This window comes from Athene cunicularia (genome assembly GCF_003259725.1).
Source record: "Athene cunicularia isolate RWA chromosome 2 unlocalized genomic scaffold, athCun1 chr2_part2, whole genome shotgun sequence".
Lineage (NCBI taxonomy): Eukaryota > Metazoa > Chordata > Aves > Strigiformes > Strigidae > Athene > Athene cunicularia.
In genome coordinates, this window is record NW_020799096.1 from 7,133,632 (window position 1) to 7,142,617 (window position 8,986).

General features: G+C 48.2%; 1 long non-coding RNA gene across 1 annotated transcript in view; it reads right to left on the bottom strand.

Moving 5' to 3' along the window:
* LOC113477594 overlaps positions 1–8,731 on the bottom strand; it is a 21,667-nt gene extending 12,936 nt beyond the window's left edge. The window contains exon 1 of the long non-coding RNA XR_003397933.1: positions 8,632–8,731. This is a non-coding gene — a long non-coding RNA (uncharacterized LOC113477594). The remainder of the gene's footprint in view (positions 1–8,631) is intronic.
* Between the last annotated feature and the right edge of the window lie 255 nt (positions 8,732–8,986).

The window sequence follows — 8,986 nt, forward strand, 5'->3', positions numbered from 1 at the left end:
GGCTTTCAGCTGCAACAGGGAGGTTTACACTGGACATGTGGAGAAAAGGTTTCCCGGAAAGACTGCTCAGACAGGGGAATAGGCTGCCCAGGGAAGGACTGCAGTCACCATCCCTGGAGGTGGTGAAGGGTCGTTTGGATGAGACGGTGGGGGCTATGGTGCAGGGGAGAACTTTGCACCATACTGGGGCTGAGGGTTGGACTTGATGATCCCAAGGGGTTTTTTCAACCTGAACGATTCTGTGATTCTGCAAATACAGAGTTTCTCCCAAAAAGCCAGGTCCTTAGATCTGGGAGCATCAATGCCAAGGACTGCAGGGCCCTTCTGGTCCCCTCTGCAGCTGTGCTCAAGTATCTGGATCCTCAATGGTTCTGAGGTCTGAGAACAGGCCGAGACCAAAACTTGCTGCCGTGTGAGTGGTTGTGTCCAGAGCCCCTGAGCACACCGCAGTGGGGCCACCGCTGCTGGGCCTGTCCAAGCTGTGGAGGGGACAGACGGCTGTTTCCAAAGGGACAGGTGGCTCCGTTTGACATTTCTGACGTGCTCAGCAAGGTGAAGGGAGACTTATATCACGTCTCACATAGAATGTTCTGTTTGAGTCAAAGAATGACCCCAGCAACTCAGTTCACCAGAGGATGCTCATGGTTGAAAATGAACCCTTCGCTCTAAGAATTATCATTATCTGTTATTCCAGGAGATGACATCAAGTATATTGAAAATGCAAGAGTCTCCAGCTGGTAGCTCAAGATGGGTGATCTTTGCAGGCTGAGCTGTTGCCGTGCAAGTAAAACAGCAGTAGAGAATGTTTTAATAGAGAGTTTGTTCTGCTACACCTGGAGTTATTGGGCTGATAAGTAACACAGCAACAATATCAACATTTTTAAGTGTTGCATACATTGAGTGTACATATAAAGCTGCATATTTACAGAGCTGCATGGGGTTTTACTGCAGTATTCTATGAAATATAGTAAATATTTCTGTGTAGACTTTTCTGAAATAAAAATACACAAAGAAATCATTGCAGAGTGATGCCACAGAAACAGATAAGCCACTGAGAAGACGTGCTGCAGGATCTGACAGAGAAGAGGAAAAATATTACAATAAAAAAATCAAATGTCACAAAGTTTCATTAGAATGGAAAATAATGCAAGATTTCAGTCTAAATTTCCATTATATTTATTTCCTAAGGAGTGTTTGAACACAACAATTATGCAACAGGGTGCCATTCTCTGGTCCACCTGCAATTAAGCCAGTTGTTTTCACATGGAACAACTCTTGGAAATTAAAACATTCCAGAAAAGCAGAGGGTCTAACAAGCAACTAGGAACTTGCTTTAATAAACACTGAATCTAAGCATTAACTCCTTTAACAATAGAGCAAAGGAATACCCTGCTGTTATTCATTACTAGACTGTAGTGATATGGTAATTTTCCCTTTTTGATTTTTTGTTAAAGTCTTACTAAGAACTTATTTACTCCAGGAAATAACAGATATAATTGTACTCCTAAAATTATGTCAAACATTTCTCAGTAATGGGTAAGCATACTCAAGAAGGGTAAGCTTTATCCATGCTAGCTTATTTTGCTTCTAAGACAATTCACTACAGAAAATTCAGCCACTGCTTTATAATTATTAATCCTTCCAAAGGTAAAGCCTCTTCTGTTTGTTTTTATAACACATGATTATTTTTACAAATTAACCTACTGTTAACAATTTTGAATGACTGGCCCCTGCTGATGCAGGACACACATGCAGTACAGCATGAACAGTTGACTACATCTGCTGGACAAATTCAGGCATCCCTGCTCAGATCCACGTGTGCCTGCTGGGTCAGCTAAATCTTGAATTTTCAACACAGGAACATCCCCTTTGTTCCAGTCAAGGATGCCCACGGCGGGATCGCCTCACCGCGAAGGTCCCGTGAGCCCCCTGGGAACGCCACCAGTTTACAGATGATCTTTAAACGACCACAGAGGGAGGCTGGATTCAATACGAGCTGCTATTTCAGAGGTGGTGTGGGATTCACCCCATGCACTCACTCCTTGGTCCTTCAGCTAACCTCAGACTGAATTCACCTCTCAGGCTCAGAGAGTCTTTCCTGCCATTGCAGCTGTCATTACGAAACAATGTCTATGTGTTTTCTACAGACAAATCTACATCAGGAGCCTCCAACTCAACAACCGGGAGGAAAATAAATCCAGAGGGAAAAACGAGCTCTCCCTTGAAAACCACCCTTCAGGTAACTGCTTGACACAATTCCCTCTTTCCAGTACAAGCACCAGGTCCCTGCCCACCTCTGTTTCCGACGCCCCCCCAGACGGCCCCGCTGTCAGTGCTGCCCCGAGCTGACCCAGGGCACTTCCACACGCAGCACTAGGCCATTCTGACTCCGGTCGCAGATGCAAATCCTGCTGAGGCACCACAGGGATGCAAAGCACCTCAACCCACCTTCGGGAATCCCTCACCAGCCTTGACAACATTTCTGCTTGCTCTGTGCAACCACCACACGCTTCTCAAGCATCTGCTTGGGAAGGTTTTAGAGGAAAAAGACTGGAATGGAACCTTTGGCAACGAGGGTGAATTAGATTAGGATGACAGTTATTTTTTTTTCCCCTCTTGCTTTTACAAGTGTTCAAAGTCTACCTCTGAAAAGGTTTCTGAGAGAGCATGCTGTTTTCTTCTAGGAAATGACGCACATAACGTTCTGTCTCTCTCTTTTGACCGCAGAGCCACCAAGACGTCCAGGTCCACAGGAAAGGAGACCGCCAGCCTCCACGCGGGAAAGACAAGAAGCGAGGGCTGCAATTTACAAGAACAAGAGAATGGGCAACCAGAAAACCCAAAGAAGATTATCTTACCAAGTCCCAAAAATCATGTCTACCCTAGAAATTATTTTTACAGACTCTGTTTTAATAACGCAGAATTCCTAATATCAATAAATATGTTGGCTTCACTTAGCAGTTTCAGAGAACTTTTCAGGTAAACAACAAGAGCGATGCATTCTAGAAAGTAGCTGGTTTGGTGCCAAAGCCAGATTTCTAGACGCTTTAGCTGTCTGCCAGACCTCTGGGGGCTCAGTCTGTGTTTCCTCCTGAGATTCGGACATTTGAGCAGGGCAGCACAACTGTGTTACGAACCAAACGAGCTTCACAACCAAACTCCCCGAATGAGCTGAAAAGAGGTTTGACACCCATTTTGAACTAAAGGAGCAAAGATGGGGGAAAGACCAAGATCAAAGCGAGAGGAAGGCTGAGAAGAAGGCTACTTTAATGTTGCCTTCTGAAGAAACCAACCTCACACCCAGCTGTTACCTAGATGTGATGTCTAGCTTTGTCGCAGGCGTTTTCCCTTTTCGCCTTTAGCGGACCTTTGGTCGTTCTTAGAACATCATCAGTTTGGGAGGAGAGCCCTTCAGACTCCTTTCTGTAGCCCTGGGATCCAGCACTTATCCGGGTGGCACTTGTCACTGGGAACGTCCAAGCGGTTTTCTTCCTTGGAGCTTTTGCTTCATTGTGACTGTTTAGAACATGGGCATGGATCAGATCCCTTCCAGGGGGCCTTCGAGCTGAAATGATTCTATCCTTCTCCCAGAAATACAGCTCTCCTACAGCTCTCTACCCTACTTTACAGAGAGTAACTTGCAGAAACCTCAGCTGGTCAGGATGTCCTTTTTTTTCTATTGAGAAATCTAATGGGGACTGTTTACTTTGAGGAGGAGAAGGCTGAGGGCAGACCTCAGCACTCTCTACACCTCCCTGAAAGGACACTGGAGAGAGCCTGGTGCTGGTCTCTTCTCACAGGTCATTAGCGACAGAACAAGAGGGAATGGCTTTCAGCTGCAACAGGGAGGTTTACACTGGACATGTGGAGAAAAGGTTTCCCAGAAAGACTGCTCAGACAGGGGAATAGGCTGCCCAGGGAAGGACTGCAGTCACCATCCCTGGAGGTGGTGAAGGGTCGTTTGGATGAGACGGTGGGGGCTATGGTGCAGGGGAGAACTTTGCACCATACTGGGGCTGAGGGTTGGACTTGATGATCCCAAGGGGTTTTTTCAACCTGAACCATTCTGGGATCCTGTGAAATTTAGAGAGGCTACAGTGATTGTCAACAGGCGTGCAGTTAGGTCTCGCTTTCCTTAACTGAGAGAAGAATAGAAACATCTAGAGTATCTGGTTTAGCTGAGAGTTAGAACATGTCAAAAAACAGACAAGAAACACCTTCTTGAAATCAAGGACTAAGCGTCTTGAAAATGTTTCCTCCCCTCTAATTAGACACCGCCCTTTCCAGCTGTGGGACCCGACCCCTTGTGGCAACACCTTCTATCTTGTCTGCCTGAGGCAAATTACCATCTGACACAGAGGGATGCTGTGCCCAGTTACATAAGGCCTGGCCTAGTCCTTATCTATGAGGGCAGCAACAAGTTCTCAGGTGAACATCCCTTTTGTCTGACAGTGGAAATGAGGAATCGAGCTGGCTTCTTGGGGAAAATCCTCTAAGAGCTCAAAGGACCAAAACGCGGTGACTTTTCCACTGACGGGAGGTGCAGGGGGTGCTGGGCCAGAGTCGCAGGCCCATTCGCTGCCGCACAACTTGGGGCTCCCAGCATCTGAATGGCTGTAGCATGAGCTACACTGTCCTCCTTTCCTTTTAAATGGCATCTCAGAAAACCAGCACCTGAAAAGACGCTTTATACAAGTCCAGTGCCTTTCCAAACCGGGATCATGAAGAACTAGCACCTCCTGAGGCAACTGCACTCACCGCCCTACCCCGAAAAGCCACCCCAACAAGCCAAAGCCCAAAGGAAATCATTTTCTAGCATCTTAACGTGCCGACACGCCCAGCACAGGATCGGGCTGTGCGAGAGGCCCAGCTCAAGAGAAAGACACCCTCCTTGGTGTCTGCAGAGTTGTTTCTCTCACAGATTCTCACTCCTCTCTCTGGCTGCTGCTGCCCAGCACTTTTCCCCCCTTCTCAAATATGTTATCCCAGAAGCGCTCCCACCGGCGCTGATGGGCGCAGCCCCGGCCGGCAGCGGGTCCATCGTGGAGCTGCCTGGCATTGCCTCTGCCGGACACGGGGGAAGCTTCTGGCCCCTTCTCACAGAAGCCGCCCCTGATGCCCCTCCGCTACCAAAACCGTGTCACGCAAACACCATACACAGTTAATTCTTCCTCACCGCACCTTCTTCTGTGCCTCCTTCAGGCACAGCTGTCCAGCTACAAAGAGCCCCTGTGTGGAAAGCTCTCGGCAGGGTTAACACATCCTGCCTGTGGCTGCTGCTGCCCACCGACAGTTCATCCTTCATGGCCGTCACCTGCTTTCCCAAATTCTCCTTCTATGCTATGAACCACTAGTCCCTGTCTTGAATTCTGCCTTTGATCTCCCTCCCTTCTCTTGGGCTCCATCTCTAGCATATTACTCTTTCACCTCTCTTTGGAGGTTGTGGAGCCTTTCCCTTTCTGCCCTTGCTTTGACTTCTTACTCCGAAGTTCCCAGGTTTTGCCCTAACACTGCTCTCAAGCGTTCATCTCCCAGTCACTGACGGCAGGCAGTGGGGTAAATGGGACCCCACGTCCTGAGGAGAACAGGATGCCTCACCGTGTTCCGACGCTAACACTCCATTTCCCCCCCGCCCTCGCTACTTTTTGTGCAGGGGCAGCCTAGGACCTGAACGGGACCACAGGTGTTCATTAGGGACACAGGTGTACGCTCTTCTTTCTGCTTTAGCCCTGCCAGTGGACGTCGCAGAAGCAAGAAGCAGCTCTGCACCCCAACAAGGGGAAGCAGCTAACAGCTAACCGTGTACTAACAGGGAACAGCAACTTTCTCAAGCCAAAGAGGGAGGGAGAGGAAGAGAAACACTGGGTAAAAGGATTTGCCTTTAAAAAAAGAGTCATAGAATACTCTTTGCCTCTGTGGTATCAAAGATTTCTTTCCAAGACACTGTGAGTTCCTACAGCACCAAGTTGGGCACTATTTAAGCCCCACCAAATGGGTTTGTTCCCTTTGACGTTAAAGAAACACCACAACGGGAGACTCTCTGACAGGCTCCGGTTTTCCCGACTTTACTGGGGAGCAAGGCAGAAAAAGGAAGGGGTTCAAGCTGGACAGGTTACAGAGCGCCATGCTGTTGACGGCACGTGCTGGAGGTGCCCTTGGCAACCGCTGGAGCGTAACATTCTAAAGCCCCTAGCAACTGCCTTCGCTGGTTCAACAAGCCTGCAGAAGGTACCATCTCCTCCCTTCAAGCCCCTTTCACTCCTGGCTGGACTTTCTGTTTCAAGAAAGAAGCAGAGACCAGCTTCCAAAGGTCCACTTTTTGAGAGGAAATACTGCTTGCAGGATAAGATCGCCCGCCCTTAGTAGTACAGAGGAGAAGCAGCCTCAGAGGTGAAAATGGGCGCACTTGGGAATGACCCCTACTTCCGTTTTCATCCCCCCTACGCGCAGGTAAACGCCGTAGATTTTACAGGGCTTTGTAACCTCGATTCGCTTGACAGACCCTGCTGAAAGGGAGCCTTACTGTCTCAAGTCTGAAGCTGGTATGACCCCTCTCTCTGGGTCATGGCAGCACCTGTCCATCAAACTGCTGATTTTTGCAAGTGCTAAGAGCTAACATAATCTAAACTACAGACAATTTCTCCCGTGAGCTGGGTTCAGATACTCAAGGAAGACGTAAAAGTTAAAAATCGTGAATCAAGATCACCCAGCGCTTCCTTAACGAATTGACATGATGCTGATTCTGAGAAAAAATGGCATGTTTATAGCTTCTGCTCACAGCAACTGCCTGGAACCCCGTAAAGTCACTTACTTAAAAGAAACACCTTCAAAACGGGTCTGTCCTCCAGAGAAATACTATTCTATTCCACCGAGTAAAAACACAAGGGTGGGTGTAGGGCTCTCGGTTCTTGCATCCGCTTCAGCATCAGGGATTGAGGCGTTCACGCCTGGGAGATGGGCTTTGGCCCCAGACCCCAGCCTGTCTCAGGGCATGGCCCGCTTGTGCTGGCTACAGTCCAAAAGTGGTGGGGTTTGGGGATGCTGCTCCTAGACCCAGCTGTTAATGCCTGCACCCGAGTGAAACTTACCAACAAATACACACGGATCTTCAAGTGGGACTTTGCTTTCCTTCAAAAAACGACACAGAAACTCATTCAGAATTAACCCTCAACCTGGCATTTTCAGCTCGCAGCTGGGATGAAGCTCAGTACACCACGCACTAAACCATTTAGGACGTTTTTATTGTGCCATTTACAACACCGGAAAACTCTCTTCTCTTGCAGCAGAAGTACCACAACATCTCCTGCTTCTGGGAAAAACAACCCCGAGGCTGCCTGAGGATCAGCTGTGCTTTCCATCACAGCAAACCTCGATATATCAACGGACTTTTTTTGCCACCTACTAACAGTGAGTAAAAAGATCTTACCAACCCTTTGTTCACTCCACTAAGGACGTACGCAAAAATGTCTTTCCAGTGCTTCCGTAACCTAGAGTAAGGTCAAGAAATGCACCCTAGCAAATCAGTCAGGTAAGATCTGCTATCACAGCAAGGACAAGGCAAGGCACAACCTCTCTGTGTAAAGAGGCCTTCAGTGTCAGAAGGATTTCAGAACTGTACCTGCTGCTCTCAACCCTCATTTGATGTTCTAGTTCCCTCCTAACAAAACAAACACCATGTTCTTTGCTGCAGATGCCCCACCGCAACAGGCTGCCCACCAAGGGATTCTGCATCCAGGCCCTCATCAGCAACCCCACAGGAATCAACACAAGACTCGACTGCCAATTCACCCGCCGCTCATCATAAACCTCGAGGATGATGAGGACGACGAAGATGACGAGGAAGAGGAGGAGAACTGTAAACAAGTTTTTTCTTTCTTTTACAAGGAAGTAGAATGGGGGGGTGTGTGTGTGTGACACGTCACAGCTCATTTATTTGAATAACCGTTACAATGGTAGAAAAGAGTTGTTGACAGGGTTTTGAAAGAGTTTCCAGCTAATCCCCAAGTTATTGGAACTGGTAGTCACCAGGTGGGAGCGAGGCAACATTCCCCAACTCCTGGGCAATGCCTGGCTGTATAGTTCGACAGCGGGATAATTCCTCGTTTTCCCATTAAATAGTGCTGAAGTCACAGGTTTGTTCACCAAAGACAGTGCTCTGACTTCCACTTAAATAATCCCTTCAACTGCTTTCCTCAACTCTGTAGGCAGTCTCCTGCTATTGCAGAAAGTTATCCTTAAATCCAGCAAAAAGAATCCATACAACACTCTCCACAGAAGCTGAATGTATGTGTCTGTTTTTATACGTACAGAGAGAGATTTAGTTTTTCATTTTTTAAAATGTAGTTCAACTGCTGGATGTGTCTCACTCAGAGATGCCAGATTCACAGGCAAGGAACGAATCGCACGTTCCCGGAGAGCGGGAGCGCGACCTACGCTCACGTGCGTGCTCCGCAAACCGCTGTGCTCCTTCCTTCTCGGGCAGCCCCAAGCTGCTCTTCACTTTCCCCCGCCCTTCAGGCTGGCTGGCAGGGCTGCCTGTTCAGGCTTCCTAACTATCGCTTTCAGTCCCAGGAAGCCACAGGAACCTCAACAACACAAGAAGCAGGGCTTTGCTCATCTTAGCAGCCTTACCTGAGACAGCCAAGGAGCACTCCCTTCGCCACCTCCGCTGGCAGACACTGCAGGAGAGGAACTCTGCGCAGAGGATTGCTGACAAGCACTCCCTGCTGACATGTTTCATCACAACATTTCCTTTGGGGGGGAAAAGAAGGATCACGAGTACCGAAGATGGCATGGCATCAGTTTACATCAACAAACATTTGCTTCTTAAGAGGTGTCGTGACTGCAAGTCCACTGCGCCTGCAGAGACCTCATAGCAAGGAATCCATTTTCTGGCCAGAAGCAAGAGCTTGCAGTCAGAAAAAAAGAAGGGCTCTGACCAAAGTGAAATTCCTTATGGTGGCTGGTTATTAAGAATTGACAAAGG